This window comes from Triturus cristatus, chromosome 9, assembly GCF_964204655.1.
Source record: "Triturus cristatus chromosome 9, aTriCri1.1, whole genome shotgun sequence".
Classification (NCBI taxonomy): Eukaryota; Metazoa; Chordata; class Amphibia; order Caudata; family Salamandridae; genus Triturus; species Triturus cristatus.
This window is the reverse complement of record NC_140592.1, coordinates 180,180,082-180,196,861: the sequence shown is the minus strand read 5'-3', so window position 1 is coordinate 180,196,861 and position 16,780 is coordinate 180,180,082. Positions and strand designations below refer to the sequence as shown.

Genomic DNA, 16,780 nt, shown 5'->3' with positions numbered 1-16,780 from the left:
TTCTCCTGTCCAGCTTGCCCACAGTCTCAACCCTCTGCTGGCTGTCTACCTACTGCCCTCTGTATGTGCCTCCTCTACTCGTTTCTTGCTCTGTTTTGCCTTTTCTGCTTGTTTTTCTCTCCTCTGTTTTGCTTTTTTTGCTCGTTTTTCTGCCCTCTGTTTTGCCTTTTCTGCTCATTTTTCTGCCCTCCATTTTGACTTTTTTTTTGCTAGCTTTTCTGCACTCTGTTTTGCCCTCTTGTGCTTTGGTTTGCCTTTTCTGCCCTCTGTTTTGCCTTTTCTGCTCGTTTTTCCACCCTGTGTTTTGCACTCTTTTACTCTGTTTTGCCTTTTCTGCAAAATTTTCTGCTGTTTTGCCTTTCTGCTTTTTTTTCCGCCCTCTGTTTTGCAATGTTTTGCACTTCTCCTCATTTTTCTGCCATCTATTTTGCGTTTTCAGCTCGTTCTCTGCCCATTTGTTTAGCCTTTTCCTGCTAGGTTTTTCCCTCTTCCCACCATTTCCCTCCTCCTGCCACTTCCCTTCTCCTGCCACCCAGAGCCTTGCCCTCCGCCCTTTACCTGCTTAATGGAGGCCGCAGCGCGACCCCATTGAGCAGGACTTCCTACGAGCTTCCCCTGTGACAGTTCTCCTGTCCAGGTAGCCCGCAGTCTACTATCCTCTGCTGCCTGTCTACCTGTTGCCCTCTGTGCATCCTCTGCAAATTTCTTGTTCAGTTTTGCATTTTCTGTCTCTTTTTCAGCCCTCTGGTTTGCCTTTTCTGCTTGCTCATTTTTCTTCCCTCTGTTTTGCCTTTCTCTCCTTGTTTCTTCACTCTTCCTGTCATTTCCTCAAGTCCTGGATTTTTGATGGAGACGTCGCCCACCAGTGCCAAGGTACCACCAGGGATGACAGTGCCATGCTCTACAAATGCTGATTGAATTGAAGATATACTCGATTAAGTCCACCATTGATACAAGCACGTCTAAAGTTGTGAATGACTTACAAGCAAAAGATGGGCATAAAGACATGAAGAAGTCCACCTTTGTAGAGGACAAATGAAATAAAAGTGGTGACATCATTGTGTGCTTTAGATGTTGAAGTCACAACCGCGTAGCTTCAGTGAAAAATGGCCCAGCACTGTCTGCCACAGGTTATAAATAAAACTGCAAGGCGCATTTTGTGAGGGTATGCCCGAACACAAAAATATCGGTGGTATCTCATGTAGATGAAACAACATTTCATAATGACAATAGTGATATGATTTTAATAGTCATTTTGAGTGATAAGGATGTTGCTGGAGTTGAGTTGGGTGAAGCAAAAGAAGATGCTACAGAAGAGTTGAAACTTGAGCATAGGAAACCACCGCTATGTAATGTAGTGATGAATGGTGAGAACATATGTCTGATGGCAGATTCAGGGTCTCCTTTCACATTAATCGGTCCTGAAATATTTACAAAATTCAAACCACAGAAACTTCAACCATCCAACATTAAAATGTGTGCTTATGATGAGAAAAGAATCGAAGATGAAGGGCAATTTGACGGTTTATTAGACTTTTATGGGAAATCTGCAGTAGGGGTGGTGTTTGTGGCAAAATCAAGGGTTTGAACTTGTTTGGATGGCATGAACAGGGTGAGTTGGATATGATCTTTGACCCTAATCAGCCTGATTGTGTGATCTCAAGATCTAAGTAAATGTCTATTTGCATGAGTGTGTCTTCTGTAAACATGCGGATTGAAAAGTTCCCCGGAGTATTCACGAATCATTAGGGAAGTTGAGAGGGTTCAAACACAGAATCATATTGAAAACTGGTTCCAACTAGGGGTGGGCGAAATTTGTGAAATCCACTTTTGCAAATTATCGCGAAAATGTTTAAAATTATCGCAAACAAGCGGAAATATCGCGAAGATGCGGAAATTTTTTTCCCGCATGTTCGCGAGATTTTCTGCATGGTTGCGGGTCGCCAACTTACCCATCTGGTTGCTCGCGGGCGCGGCCATCTTGTTTTGAGTTGTCTCGCGGTGCATGATCGCGAGAAGAAAGACGTGATCGCGCGACGCATGACGTCACTGCGGGCGCGAACTGTCGCGAGACAGCGCAAATGGCTAAAAACAATACAACATCTCATGGAGAAGGCGACCGGATCAAGAAAACTTGTCGGCGAACGCAGGGATTCAGGTAAGGCGATCGCGCGCGCGCGAGAATGTATTATTTTACAGCGCGAGCAAGAAACAAATTATCGCCAAGCTGCGGAAAGCGGAAATTTTGACATTTTCGCGCTCTCCGCGGAACGCGAAAATGTCAAATTATCGCAATTTCCGCGAACGGAACGAAATTTTAGCCCAGGCCTAGTTCCAACCCTGTGGCACATAAAGTGCAGAGAGAACCCCTATCTTTGAGGGCAGATCTACACATGGAACTAGATAAACTGTGCGATTTGGACGTTATTGAAACAACTGAAAGCTCAGACTGGCTAGCACCTGTGGTTTTAGCACATAAGAGTGACAATGCCTCATGTTTATGTGTTGATTTGCATGAAATCATCCAAAATATTTGGGTGGATAGAGAACCCCTTCCCAACATCAGTGAGATGTTAAGTACATTGCAGGGAGCAACAAGATTTACCATGTTAGACATGTCAGCAGCATACCATCTGGTGATTCTGAGTGAGAAGTCGAGACACTTGACCTAATCTGTAACTCTGAAGTGAGTGTTCCATTGCAAACGAATGCCCTTGCTTCATCGTTGTTTCAAAGATATATGAAGGAGATTTTCAAAGATTGTGTTGGCGTCCGATAATTCCAGGACTTCATATTGATATTTGGTCAGACTCTTCAACAGCATATTATATGTTTGGACAGGGTGTTGCATGTTCTGCAAGACAAAGGAGTAACTTTGAGGTGAGACAAGTGTAAATTTGAACAATCTGAGGTGGCTTACTTAGGACACCCCATATCCAAAGAGGGTGTCAGTCCCAAGGTGAAGTTGCATAAAGCTATCGAGGCAGCTCCCATTCTAGATAATAAAGTTCAGCTGATATCTTTCCTGGGGTTAGATGAGTATTACTCAAAATGTGTTCCCCAATTTGCTGATAAAAAACAGTCCCCTCAGGAATTTATTATAGAAGGGTGCCTCATTTTTGTGGGGTGTAGAGTACCAATTTACTTTTGGCAAAGCACATTCTGACATTGTATCGGCAGGCCTTCTGAAGTTATTTAATCAAATAGATAGTAGCATCATAGTTACCGATGCAGCAACTGTGGATTGGGTGCTGTGCTCATGCAGAGGAGAAGTAATGGTAGAGAGGATGTGGTTGCCTTAGCTTCCAGAGAACTTAGGGTTGCAGAGCATAACTACTCTACCATAGAAAAAGGAAGCCTTGGCCCTCTGGTGGGAAGCACAGTATTTTCGTACATTTGTGGGAAGGTCCTTTTTTTAAAAGAATGGATCACAAACCTCTGATTGAATTATTCAGTACAAAGGGGGTGATCAGGCTTCTCCTAAGATTGTCGAGTGGAAAATCGGTTACAGGGGTTTAATTATAACATTGAGTATGTTCCTGGCAAGAAGAACGTGATTGCTGATTTCTTCTCCAGAATGCCCTTAGATGATTCAGATGTAGTGGTGGTCGTGGATGATAGTGAAACTGTATGTGTAGCAAATTCCATTAACAATGTGTTGAGTGAGGGTTTGGAAGAGAGTGAATGGAGAGAGAAGGCTCACAAAGTTCATGTTCTCAGTGAAATTATGAAGTGGGTCGTACGTGGTGGCCCAATACTAAGAGATTGGAAGAGAAATTCACTGCATATGGGCATGTGCCCACATAATTAACATGTGAAGATGGACTGCTATGTAGGGTGGGACAGCTGGTACCTACAAGTTAAAGACAAAGATTTTGGGAATTGGCACATGACGGTCACATTGAAATAGGAGGAATGAAGCGTGGGGTACAAGAGGATTTTTGGTGGCCAGGAGTAGACAAATCTATGAAGTGTTCAGTGAGAGACTGTGTTTCATATGTCGTAAGTGAAAAAATCTTAGGTGACTGAACCCACCCCGGTGAACCCGGTGGACTCCCCTTTAATACCAGGGCATTGGACATAGCTGGCCCTTTGAACATTTTGGGAGTGAATTCCAAGTTCCCTATTGTGCTCACAGACTATCTCAAAATGGCCTGAAGTTGAGTGTTGCACGTAATATCACCTCCTTTTCAGTCATTCAATTTTTACACAAAGTATTTGTAAGGGAAGGGCACCCTATTGGTGCCAGAAGAAATAGATTTTTTTTTATTTTCCTCAAGGCATTAACATATGAAAACGTCCCTTTATCATCCTTGGGGCAATGGTCTAGTCAAATGCTTCAACAGCACATTGGAGGACCAGTTGCTGTTGTTAACTGTCAACAGCTTAAATTGGAAGATTGTGGTGGATGACATGTTGTGGGCGTATAGGACAACCCCCAGTTGCTCAACAGGGGTCTTTCCTTTTAGCCCGTGACACCTGTGGGTGTAAAAGCACACCTTGAAGAGTCTTTCCAAAGTTGTAGGTTACGCAACAGTCATACTCTTCATTGTCCCATACAAGCGACAAAGTGCAATATTTGTATTCCCACCGAAAATAATTTTGCAGTGTATTACAGATATTCAAATTTAACCTTAAAGCTTTCCAATATGCAGACCGATTTGTATGATTTCATACGTTTTGCAATATGTTGCAAAGCAGAGAAATCACAAACAATCAGGAATTGATTGACTTACTACAAGCATAGTCATTTTTTTTTATATAAATTGTATGGAGCTCGCAAAAACCATACCTTCAGAGTCCCCAAAATAAGATGAAAATATATTAGTATGAAGGGTTGATGGATAGAGGATAGATGTCTACCACATGCAACTGGTCTCCTTGAGCATTTAGGGAGGACTAAACTTCTCTTCTCTGGTCGATCAGTTTTTATGTGATGCAACATGCTAAATCATTTACCCATTACCTAAGCATGATTTTCTGTGTGCAATACAACTTATTAAAACTGCTTCTTCTAAATTTACACATGTTACTGTACTCCTATGCTTGGGTGTAGATATACAAGTATTGATCATTTTCATAAATTTACAGTCATTTGACATGAAAGCTGTGTCAGTCTGGCCTTTTCCAGTATACTACTAGGAACTTTAAGTGACATTTGCTATTTCCTCAATGTGGAGTTGTATGAGCATATCAACTCTTAACATTTTTTTCCAATCCACAGAAAAGCCATTCCCCTACACCTGCACAAAGTTTAGGGTGTTTCCTACAACTTTCCACCAAGAAACAGGTGTTATTTCAGTCCATTGTATGACCATCACCATGCACCACAAACTCTCAAGGCAAACAACCCACTCACTAGCCTTTGCATGGTGTTTACTACTGCATATTTGTATGCAGCTGTTGCATACAGTTACACAACAGTGAAACCCATTTACGTGGGCTACCCTTATAAGGATACCTGACACGTGTAAAATAAGTCATTTTGAGCTGTTAAACTTGGTCTACAGCTGCACATGGCTTTGTGAATGGATTCAATTCTGTGCTATATATATATATATATATATATATATATATATATATATATATATATATGTGTATATATATATATATATATATATATATGAACAAGTTACTTACCTTCGGTAAGAAACATTAGTTAGTTAGATTCCTCACCTTAGAATATCCTCAGGCGTCAGGCTGGATCCGGAAAGATTTTTGTAGCAATACCCCTTGCGCGTCGCTAGGCGTCGTCTGCGGCTCCGCGTCCGTCGTTGGCGTCGTGTGCCGGAATGACGTCGTCGGAGAACTTAGACGCCGCCCTCGCGCGCTGACGTCAGTTCTTGTACATAGCTTTCCACGCCAGGAACGCAGAGCCATGCAAGAGACCGACACTGGTGCCAAAAAGTCTAGGGCCCTGAACAGGATGACCTTAACCCTAGATGTCGGTTCGCAGATCGGGGAGGATGGGTGGGTCGGTGAGGAATCTAACTAACTAATGTTTCTTACAGATACATCGTTACCGAAGGTAAGTAACTTGTTCATCTGAAAGAAACACGTTAGTTAGATTCCTCACCTTAGAATAGATACCCCAGCAATACCAACCCCGGTGGAGGGTCTGCGAACCAAGATCACACCAGAAAGTCCTGGAGAACAGAACGGCCAAAGAAGCCATCTCTCCGGACTTGACTGTCCAGGCAATAGTGCTTGGCGAACGTATGCAGTGAGGCCCACGTCGCCGCCTGACAGATGTCCTGCAAGGGAACTCCCCGTCCCAGGGCAGTAGTCGCCGCCGTGGCCTGGGTGGAATGGGCTTGCAGCCCAACAGGAGGGTCCTTTTGCGCCAAGGAGTAACAAACTTTTATACACAAGACAACCCACCGTGAGATGGTCCGTTTGTGTACGGCTCTCCCCTTCTTAGCACCTACGAATCCAACAAAAAGTTGGTCGTCCACCCGGAACTGTCTGGTGCGGTCCAAATAAAAGGACAGTGCACGTTTTGGGTCCAGACGGTGGAGCCTCTCTTCCTCTTTCGAAGGATGTGGAGGCGGAAAGAAGGTGGGCAAAGTGACCGATTGCCCAATGTGAAAGGGGGTCACCACTTTCGGAAGAAAAGAAGGACGAGTCCGGAGGACACCCTTGTCCGGATGAACAGAAAGAAAGGGAGGCTTAGATGACAGAGCCTGGAGCTCACTCACCCGTCTAGCAGAGGTGATAGCAACCAGGAAAGCAGTCTTAAGAGTCAGAAGACGAAGTAGACAATTGTGAAGGGGTTCAAAGGGAGCGCACATCAGAAAGGTCAAAACAAGATTCAAATCCCACTGAGGCATTACGAAGGGGACAGGAGGAAACATGTAAGTAATGCCTTTAAGAAAGCGCGAAACAACAGGGGACTTGAAAAGAGAAGGCTGATCAGGAAGCCGTAAGAAAGCAGAGATTGCAGAAAGATAACCTTTCAAGGTGCCCAGAGCAGAGCCCTGCTGGGCCAAAGAAAGAAGAAAGAGTAGAACCTCAGAAAGAGGGGCGGAAAGGGGATCCACAGCCTTTGCTGTGCATCATGCCACAAATTTGTTCTACCTGCAGGCGTATACCGATTTTGTGGAGGGACACCTGGCTGCCAGAATCACATCACAGACTTCAGGAGGCAAGTCAAATGGCATCAACTGTCGCCGCTCAATCTCCACGCATGGAGGTGGAGACTGGACAGGTTCGGGTGGAGGACCGTCCCCTGCTGCTGCGACAGAAGGTCCTCCTGAAGAGGCAGTCGTATCGGAGGATCGATTGACATACTGAGTAGCTCAGGATACCAGTACCTTCGTGCCCAATCCGGAGCCACTAAGATGACTTGGGCCCGGTCGCACCTGATCTTCTTCAGCACTCTGGGCAGAAGTGGTATAGGCGGAAAGGCGTACAACAGACCGCAACTCCACTCGCGACGAAAGCGTCTCCGAGTGAGTGCCGCCTTGGAAATTCCAACGTGCAGAACTGCTGACATTGCGCGTTCTCTTCGGTGGCGAATAGATCTAACCAAGGCTCTCCCCACTGCAGAAAGAGAACTTGCGCCACGTCCGAGTTCAGACGCCATTCGTGATCCATCGTGCACCGGCGGCTGAGTTCGTCCGCTCTGGCGTTCAGAGAGCCCGCCAGATGTTGAACCACCAGGATGATGCCCTGGTGTTCCAGCCATGTCCAGAGGCGCAGAGCCTCCTGACAAAGGGTCCATGACCCCACCCCGCCCTGTTTGTTGCAATACCACATGGCGGTGGTGTTGTCCGTGAACACCTGCACGACACTTCCCCGGACAGAGGGAAGGAAGGCTTTCAGTGCAAGCCGGATCGCTCTCAGCTCCAACAGGTTGATATGGAGTTGAGACTCCGCCGGAGACCAGAGGCCTCTGATCTCCGCCTCTCCCATATGGCCCCCTTTCCCAGGAGGGACGTGTCCGTCACTACTACGTGCTCCGGTTGGGGTAGGGAGAGGCATCTGCCCCTGACCCAATCGCGGTCCGTGAGCCACCACTGCAACTGTTTCGCAGTGCCCTCCGAGATCAAGACATGGTCGGACAGGTTGCCTCGATGCTGGGCCCACTGAAACTTCAGGTCCCACTGCAGAGCCCGCATTTGCCACCTGGCGTAATGCACCAACAGGATGCAGGAGGCCATCAGCCCCAGAAGCCGCAGCACCAACCTGACCGAAACCCAGGATAGAGGCCAAAAGATGGGAATCAGAGCCTGAATATCCCAGACCCGCTGTTCCGGAGGATAAGCCCGGAACTGCGCCGAATCGAGAACCGCTCCGATGAAGAGGAGCTTCTGGGAGGGTCTCAGGTGTGACTTCGGCACGTTGATGGAGAACCCCAGCAAATGCAGGAGGTCGGCCGTAGTCTGGAGGTGGGAGACGACTTGCTGGGGCGAGCCAGCCTTTAACAGCCAGTCGTCGAGATAGGGGAAGACTGGAACCCCCGATCTGCGCAGATGAGCTGCGACCACCGCCATCACTTTCGTGAACACCCGAGGGGCACTGGTGAGGCCGAAGGGGAGCACGGTGAACTGAAAGTGCTCCTGACCCACCGTGAACCGCAGGTAGCGCCGGTGGGCCGGCAGGACAGGGATGTGAAAATAGGCGTCCTGCAAGTCCAACGCTACCATCCAGTCTCCAGGGTCGAGGGCAGCCAGAACCTGAGCTAAAGTTAGCATCTTGAACCGTTCCTTCCGGAGGAAGGCGTTGAGGCTCCTGAGGTCCAAGATAGGGCATAGGCCCCCTTTGCCCTTGGGAACCAGAAAGTAGTGGGAATAGCAACCACGGCCTACTTCTGGACCAGGAACGCGCTCAACGGCCTCTTTGGCCAAGAGGGCCGTAACTTCCTCTCGCAGAAGATTCAAGTGATCCTCCGATATACGGTGGCACTGCGGAGGCATGGCTGGAGGGGTCGTCTCGAAGGGGAGGGAGTAGCCCCTTCGGGCGATTTGCAGCACCCACCTGTCCAAAGTGATGGATCGCCAGTGAAGCAGGTGATGGCAAACTCTGCCGCCCACTGGCGTAGAATGGGCCTGAAAGCTCTGACTAAGAGGGCTTTGAGGCGGATGCTGCCGGGGTGGATGTGGACTGCACGTTGTCCTCCAGTACCGCCACGGCGGAATCCACGTCCGGGGAAGTGTCCAGACCACTGGCATCCCCCAGTTCGTCTGCCCAGTCCTGTGAAAGTTGGCCCTGTAGGGCCATAGGGTCCGCAGACCCCTACCAGTCGCCCCCGTCATCCGATTCCTGATAAACAGGAGGAATGATCGGAGCCGGGCGGTAAATGAAATGCTCACGGCAGTGACGTCAAGCGGTGCCGCAGCGGCGCCCGGCCCGGACAGGGGCTAAACCGGGGAACGGTGTCGTCCGGAGAGGGTGCCGGGGGCAGAACCGGTGTCGGTGCCGGCGGAGGAGGCGTCGTGAGGTTGACCGGCGCCGGCAGGGATCCAGGCCTGGACCAAGTCGTCAACGGAGCCGCTGGCACGCAAGGTCGTCCAGTCGAGCCCGCGGGGCCCGAAGGCGCGCCGGCAGGCGTCGACGGCGGAGCCAGGCCCCTCATGGCTGAGAGGAAGGCACTGACCTCCGCCGGAGTCGCGTCAGTCCCAGGGACCGGCGGGTATGGGGACGGATGCGGCTCCTGCGGCTCCGACGGAGCCGTGGGGGTGGGACCACCCTGACCCTCGGCCGAGTCGCAACTGGCGAGGGGAGTCCGAAGAGCGGTGTCGCCTCTTGGACTTCTTAGATCGCTTCGACTTACCCGAAGACTTCGAGCCCAACGAGCGATGATGGTGACTGCGGCTCTGCGACCGGTCCTTGGACCTCCTCCTGGACCGGGACCGCGAGCGGTGCGGAGCCGAGTGCCGAAGCTCGAGAAGCTTACGGGACCGCTCTCGCCTAGCCTTCGAGGTCAAGGCCTGACAATCGGGGCACGACTCCGCCTCGTGGTCGGCCCCCAGGCAGTAAAGGCACCGGCGATGGTGGTCCTTCACCAACATCAGTCGATGACAGGAGTCACAGGCTTTAAACCCGGGCATCCTACCAGCACCAGAGTCGAGTCGACAAAAGACCAAAAAGAGTCAAAAAAGTTTAGTCAAAAATTGACTTCCCGGATCGGCGCTGTCTGGCGCTGAAAAAAGAAGAACTGACGTCAGCGCACGAGGGCGGCGTCCAAGTACTCCGACGACGTCATTCCGGTGCACGACGCCAACGACGGACGCGGAGCCGCAGACGACGCCTAGCGACGCGCAAGGGGTATTGCTACAAAAATCTTTCCGGATCCAGCCTGACGCCTGGGGATATTCTAAGGTGAGGAATCTAACTAACGTATTTCTTTCAGATATATATATATATATATATATATTCACTGAAAAAACCATAGGTTTCAGGTACGTCATAGTAAGAAATTAGCATTTAAAAAACCTTAGAAATTCACTGAAAAAAAACATAGGTTTCAAGGACGTTATAGTTAGTTGGACATTTCTCTCGCATAAAACCACAGAAATTCCCCCGTTATAGTTAGTTCAGCTAACTATAACTCGCGCACCCGTAACCGTGACAAAGACCATCTCTTGGTCGAAACGTTTGTTGGTGGTAATGGTGGCGGTAACTATGCTTTATTAAATGCTTTTCTACAATCTACACGACTTCTGGAGTGCAGTGCCCTATTTTGTTTGAAGAAATTACTGCGAGGTATGGTCTGACCTCGACACATGCACCAGCTGACTTCAATGTGCGCACTGACCACAGACTGTTTGTTCTTTAAAAAAAATATATATATATCTACATATATATATATTACCTACTGGCGGTCGCCAGTAGGTAGTTATAGTTAGGACCACGTTTCCATAGGAAAACCTCAACATTCTATTTTGAATAACTTTGGCGCCGGTCGACGAATCCTCGCGAATTTCTCAAAATAGGTGGGGCGCTACGCTCCGCTCCTACCCTGAAAGTCTCGGGGGGATCCGTCAAGCGGGGGCTGAGATAAAAGGGGGGTCCCAAAACGCGTTTTTCCCATGCATTTTTCCATAGGACCTTTAGAACGAGCTACAGCCCGAACGGCTGAACAGAATTACTCAAAATTTGGCAGAGAGGTAGTCCCTAGGTCAAGGAAGTGCCTTTTGTAGGTTTGGTGTAAATCTGTTCAGTAGATTCTGAGAAAATAGCCTTTAAATCAATATATATATCTGAGCCCGCTTACGGTACGCTTACCGTACGCTTACGGTAAGCGTACGGTGGCGTGCGCGAGCGCGATTCTGATTGGCTCTTAGATCTTAGTAAACATTCGAATCGGCCGAAACCAGGAAGCGGCGGCCGCCATTTTGTGTATTTCACTCTGAAAAAAAAGAGTGAAAACAAGGAAAGGGGGCAATGAGGAGAGTTACAGACCCCCTAACATTTGTAAGGGGGTCAAAGAAGGACAGAAAAGTACAAAAAAAACATTTATTGATTTTGAAAAAAATCACGGGGTACGCGTACGGTAAGCTTACGGTAAGCGTACGGTAGAAAAAAAAAAAAAAAAAATGAAAATCAGATTTAAGTGTTTAGATATTAGGGGGCTCTAAAAAGAGCCGTTGTGTTTATGAAATGATTTTTTAGTGGTACCTACAAGTAAGTACCGATGCAGAGTCTAAGGTTCAAGAGGAAGACTCTGTTCCCTTCATCATTGAAGTGCACACCATCTCCTCTATAAATGTCTTGCATGTCATAACGCAAGTTGTTGTGGTAAATGGCACCCATACCATAGTCACGGAGGAAAGCAGAAACAGAATTGTTGACGTGCTTTCTTGCTTTGTCATCGCACCGCGTGCCCACCGTGCGTGCACGGCACTAACTGCGTAAAGTGGGCGCGCGGTGCGCGAAGCGCACCGCGTGCTCACTGTGCGCGCACGGTGCGCGAAGCGCACCGTGCGCGCACGGAACGAACTGCGTTAAGTGGGCGCGCACGCCACGAATGGCGTAAAGTAACTTAGCATTTAAAAAACCGTACAAATTCACTGAAAAAACCATAGGTTTCACACACGTTATAGTTAGGAATTAGCATTTAAAAAACCTTGCAAATTCACTGAAAAAACCATAGGTTTCACACATGTTATAGTTAGCGGAAATTTTACTGATAAAAAACCAATGAAATTCCCCCGTTATAGTTAGTGCAGGCAACTATAACTCACGCGACCGCAATCTTCTGCTGATGACATGTGTCTTTATGAAAAAAAAATATTTGTAATATATGTATAGCTAAAAATGTATGGAAGAAGACATGGGCAAATAAGTGTCTAAATACAGTATTAGCATCAGCAGAGGATTGCGGTCGCGTGAGTTATAGTTGCCTGCACTAACTATAACGGGGGAATTTCATTGGTTTTTTTATCAGTAAAATTTCCGCTAACTATAACATGTGTGAAACCTATGGTTTTTTCAGTGAATATATATATTTATATATACATACACACATATATATGGCGGCATCGATGAAATAAACACAAAAAAATTGGCACCAAGATTGTGGTCCGTGTCCGTGTGTAGCTGACAAGGCTGAGACGCTGCGGATTCGTCCACATATATATATACATAAATACACACACATATATATATGTACACACATATATACATATATACACACACATATATATATTCAGTGAAAAAACCATAGGTTTCACACACGTTATAGTTAGCTGGACATTTCACTCGTAAAAAACCAATGAAATTCCCACGTTATAGTTAGTTAAGCTAACTATAACTCGCGCACCCGCAATCCACTGCTGATGACGTCACATATTACATCACTCATGACATGGTCAGTGACATCACTCATGACATCACTGATGACATCTCAAATGACATCACTGATGACATCATCCAGTGAATGTGTATTTGTCTGTAAATTAAATATGTTTTATATATGTATATCTCACGGACGATGGAAGAATAAATGGGTATATAAGTGTCTAAACGGATGATTTGTTTCTGAAAAATTGATTGTATAACTGACTGATTAAGTGTATCTTAGTGAATATATGGCTTAGTGAGCAATGTTTAAATATGTAAATATCTGTATCAGTCTCTCACTTTGTGTATAAGTGGCTGCATGGGTTGGTGAGTAGCTACATGAGTGTCCATATAGGTTATTAGTTGGTTTTTTGAGTATCAGTCTGAGTGTCTGCATGGTTCGGTGGGGGGTATTATGTAGTGCATAGGTGCATGTATGAGTGACTCACTGGTTGTATGTGTTGAAGACAGCATGTGTGCAGGACTGTATGGGTGGATGAGTGTGTGTATGGGTGTGTTAGTGAGTGAATGACTGTTTAAATAGTGTCTTTATGAGTAACTACATATGTTTTAAACTAATATATGTGACTATTGGTGTATATAAGTGACTATATGTGAGAGTGAGAGATTGAAAGAGTTCCTGTATGAATAAGTATGTGTTTCTATAGGTGATTGTTTAAAAGACTAAGTATGTGTAAGTTTCTTTTGAAGTAAGTTTGGTGGTGTGTGTATAACTGTATATGCAAGTAAATGTATGTTTGATTCTTTATTAGCATGAGTGACTATTTGTGTCAGTAACTCTATGGATGAGTGGCATTGTGTAGCAGGATGTTTAGGTGTATGAGTACATATGATGAATGAGTACATGTATGAGTGACTGTACAGGACTGTTCGTGAATGTGTGGATGTGTATGTGGATCTTAGAATTACTGAAGAGGTTGTTGTAACTGGTATTGGTATGTCCATTTTTTGGAAAATTTTAGTCTCTATTTTTGAATGTGTGTTTCAAAGGTTATATTAGGGGGAGAGGAGGTCTGCCACTCTGTCACAAGGATGATGTCATCAGTGATGTCATTTGAGATGTCATCAGTGATGTCATGAGTGATGTCACTGACCATGTCATGAGTGATGTAATATGTGACGTCATCAGCAGTGGATTGCGGGTGCGCGAGTTATAGTTAGCTTAACTAACTATAACGTGGGAATTTCATTGGTTTTTTACGAGTGAAATGTCCAGCTAACTATAACGTGTGTGAAACCTATGGTTTTTTCACTGAATTTGCAAGGTTTTTTAAATGCTAATTCCTAACTATAACGTGTGTGAAACCCATGGTTTTTTCACTGAATTTGCAAGGTTTTTTAAATGCTAATTCCTAACTATAACGTGTGTGAAACCCATGGTTTTTTCAGTGAATTTGTATGGTTTTGTAAATGCTAATTCTTACCTATAACATGTGTGATACCCATGGTTTTTTCATTGATTTTGTATGGTTTTTTTAATACAAATTCTTATATTAAAGGTGTGTTTTTTTTTTTTTATTTGCAAGGTTTTTTACATTTTTTTTTTTTTACTTTATTTTCTCTTAAAACACTATGCTTAAATTGAAAAAATTCTGCAATATATTATTTTTTCTCATTTTTTTTTTTACTAAACAGGTAAGATATATTAGTATAACATAGTGATTCTTTTTTTCCTTTTTTTTTTTTTTTTTACGTGCGCGTACGGTAAGCTTACGGTAAGCGTACGGTTTGCGTAATGTACGAAATATTTCTACTCTTTTTGCGTATAGTTACGCAATTTACGTAGCCGTGTGTACTGCGTACGCGGCGCGTAAGCGCATACGCTACACGCGCACGTTAGGCGGAAGTGTTGGGGCGTGCCTGTTATGCGCATGCGCGCGTGCGCGTGTCTTTTATACGCGCATGCGTACTTTTACCGTAAGCGCTCCGTAAGCGTAACGTACGCGCACGGTGATCAAGAAACAAAACTTTTGATTGGTTCAAAGTAGTTTCAGTTCTAGAACTCTCCTACACCACACCCATTCCCCTCATTTCTGCTTGTGATCCCTTAGGAGAAGGAGCTGAGTTGTCTTTGGGATACGATGGCAGACCAGCACTCCTCTTCTGAGAGTGAGGCTAGCAGCACCACCATCAGGCAGAGAAGGAGGAAACAGAAGAGCTCTTTTATATGGGAGTATTTTACTTTTCCTGAGGGCGAGAAAAAAGTAAATGCTGCTTTAGTGACTTGCAAGCTGTGCCAGCGTGTACTTTCTAGAGGTAATCCTAACAAGAAGTATTCCTTCGGGAATCACACTATGTTACGACACCTTGAGGATGTACACCCTAGGACACATGCTCGACATACTAGAGGAAACCCTTCAGTAAGTCGAGCAAGCACATCCACAGCAGCTCAGCCGAGTCCATCTTCGGAAGCTCAGCTGAGCCCTTCATCTGTGGGGGCAGATTCACCTTTTTCTGGTCCTGTGGAAACTAACCATCGGTTTGCGAGGGTTACAATGCGGTGCTCAAATTGCCATGGTCTAATTGTTCATAGGGAGACCAGTGTTGCCCTAATTAACAACAAAATAGACCAGCACATTTGTCCTACCAGCTAATATTCCCATTCTTCCTTTCCTCTGTCCCTGCATGAACACAACGGCTCTTTTAAGAGCCAACCTTACCTCTCAACTTTTTTTAATTTTTTCTTAAAAACTTTTTTTTTTTTTTTTACCGTACGCGTACGGTAAGCGTATTTTTTTTTTTTTTTTTTAAAAACACTAAAAAACAATTACCACATTACAAGGTCTTTGAGGGATTAATAACGAAATACTGAAAATCTGTTTGAGGAGAAGTGGAAGAAAGGGACCATCTAATTTCTGACTTACCTGACCCACCCAACAATTTAATTATCATTTTAAATTTAATTGAAATTGCTTGTAAAAATGGTTTTTTTTTTCGAAAATTTTCTTTCTCAATCTGAAAAAAAAGAGAAAAGTATTAATATTTAATAAAACATTATATAATACAGTACACGTATTTACATATTTTCCAAAAACAATTTTTTGCCATTTTTTTTGCTGTTTTCAGAATATATTGCATCTCACTATAAATCGTGAAAGCAATTGCATTCATCACTTAACAGCGGGCAAAAAAAAAATAACAATCTCAAAGATTGTTTTAAAAAAGCCCAGAATCTCTTTTCACTTAAACATAACATTATAGAAAGGCAAAATATTCAAAAAAAATATCATCTAATAACAATAACTATTTCTTTAAAATACCGTCTGACAATTTTGTTACAGATGCATAATCACAAAAATAATATATCTCAAATAACTCCACAATACATCTGGTTACCTTTCCTTTAGGCCAAATGGTAATTTTAAAATTCTTTTTTGATTAAATTTCCAATGGTAATCCAATAAAATTCCAAAATTTAAATTGTACAGATGTTACCGATTCTCTCTAAAATTTTGGTTTCCAAAAGATTAATTAGTAATTAAATAAGTCCACAATACAATTGGTTACCTTTCCTTTAGGCCAAATGGTAATTTGAAAAATCTTTTTATTTGAAAATTCCAATGGTAATCCAATAAAATGGTAAAATTGTTTTGTACAGATCTTGCCAATTCTCTCTAAAATTTAGGTTTCAGGAAGATTAGATAGGAATTTGCTAAATCAAAAGGCAAACGTTGCTTGAAAATCAATTGGGAATCATTACACAGTGTCCAGCCTTTTTCACATTTAAGATAAACTGTGTAATGTCCTGAAGTTACAGTAGGTCCTTCATGGAAAATTATTGCAACTGTTACAAAAGTTTTTCCTGAAATTGATAATTGCTGTCCTATAAACTTCTTTATTAAAGTATCCAATTTTGAACCAGCAGCTCTACATCGTTGCATCATTAAAATTACATACTGTCCGTATTCCTTTAAAATTAACGTTGAAAACATGTCAGATTTACACTCACCGCATTCCATGCTATGATTAGCAT

At 44.6% G+C, this 16,780-nt stretch overlaps 1 protein-coding gene across 1 annotated transcript in view; it reads right to left on the bottom strand.

The window, feature by feature from the left end:
* ADAMTS9 (ADAM metallopeptidase with thrombospondin type 1 motif 9) overlaps positions 1-16,780 on the bottom strand; it is an 876,266-nt gene that overhangs the window by 92,172 nt on the left and 767,314 nt on the right. The gene's annotated exons all lie outside the window — the stretch shown is intronic.